The 1,152-nt window shown below is 43.8% G+C and overlaps 1 protein-coding gene across 1 annotated transcript in view; it reads left to right on the top strand.

Annotated features, from left to right (window-relative positions):
* The first annotated feature begins 597 nt into the window (after positions 1-597).
* The window catches only part of Garem1 (GRB2 associated regulator of MAPK1 subtype 1), a 150,778-nt gene continuing 150,223 nt past the window's right edge, over positions 598-1,152 (top strand). The window contains exon 1 of the mRNA XM_048806386.1: positions 598-986. The gene's annotated coding sequence lies outside the window, so the exon portion shown is untranslated. The remainder of the gene's footprint in view (positions 987-1,152) is intronic.

Consider the following 1,152-nt stretch of genomic DNA (forward strand, 5'->3'; position numbering starts at 1 on the left):
CAGGCAGGCGGCCAAGGTGAGGAAAGTGTGAGGGCTTAGCAAGACCTGTGGAAGGAAGTTCACGGATTGAAGCTGTAATTCACAGTGATCCGGAGTCTGCTGCTTGCATGGGAGCTTAGCCTTAAACCAGAGCAAACACGCCTTCTCTGCCAGATAAAGCCTCTTACGTTTATCTGTTTACTTGTATGTTGGAGGCCTTCTTCTCCCTTATATTTTTGCTGAGAGTAGAAATAGCAGCTGAAAGTTCTGGGTCTTGCTTATTTTGAACTATTAGACATTAGCTCACCACTTTCAAGAGGCCAGTTCAACTGTTTTTAAGTGAAACACGAAGGTAATGCTGCTTTGGGTAAGCACCAGTTTGCCCAGTTTAAGTATGCAAAGAGTGTAGGAGTTGCGTAAATATGCATTTCTGAATAATTGAATATGGAGACATTCTTTAAAATGTCCACTTGCTGTTTCCTACATTGGAATTTTAAGAAGAAAGTAGAAAGAGTGACTAAGATTTCATTCTGTCTTCTTGGGTCTGGAAGCCTCCTAGTATGCTGTCCGTCTATAGGAAAATCTGTCACTGCTCCCAGAGGTGGATCTACCTTGGCTGCCTCGGGATATCTAGCCTAGCAGCCTGTGTCAGGGGTTTAATCATTGTCTTTTGACGGTCATCATCTCTGGTATTCAGTTCTTGAACTTTAACCATTTGAAAGTGAAAGTTGGTTTCTACTGGCATGCATCTCTGGTCCGGAAGTTGTAGACACCAAAGCATTTGGGAGAGACCATCAGGTTGCCTTCTTTCTTTCCCTCTTCTCTGTTGTAGAACTAATTGCAGTCCCAATTTTTCTCCCTTTATGACTTTCTTATTCAGCTCTTTCTCAAGTACCCGGTACAGTTTGGCATGCTAGGCTCTCTGAACCTTGGAGCTGGAAGGAAAGCACCAAGATGATCTCATGCTGTCCCCTTCCTGTGACAGAAGGGTCAGCAGGAGGAAGCAGGTAGGGATGCAGGGTTCTGGGTCACTGCTGACTGACAGTGGAAATACAGCTCACACTCCTGTTTGCTGGCCTGCCTGGTACTCTCTTCATGGTAACACTGCTTTGGTTGCTTAGACTTGTTTGTTGCCCAGCTTTCTTTTTTTTTTTTTTTTTTTTTTTTTTTTTT

The sequence above is a fragment of the Marmota marmota genome, unplaced genomic scaffold (genome assembly GCF_001458135.2).
Source record: "Marmota marmota marmota unplaced genomic scaffold, marMar, whole genome shotgun sequence".
Classification (NCBI taxonomy): domain Eukaryota; kingdom Metazoa; phylum Chordata; class Mammalia; order Rodentia; family Sciuridae; genus Marmota; species Marmota marmota.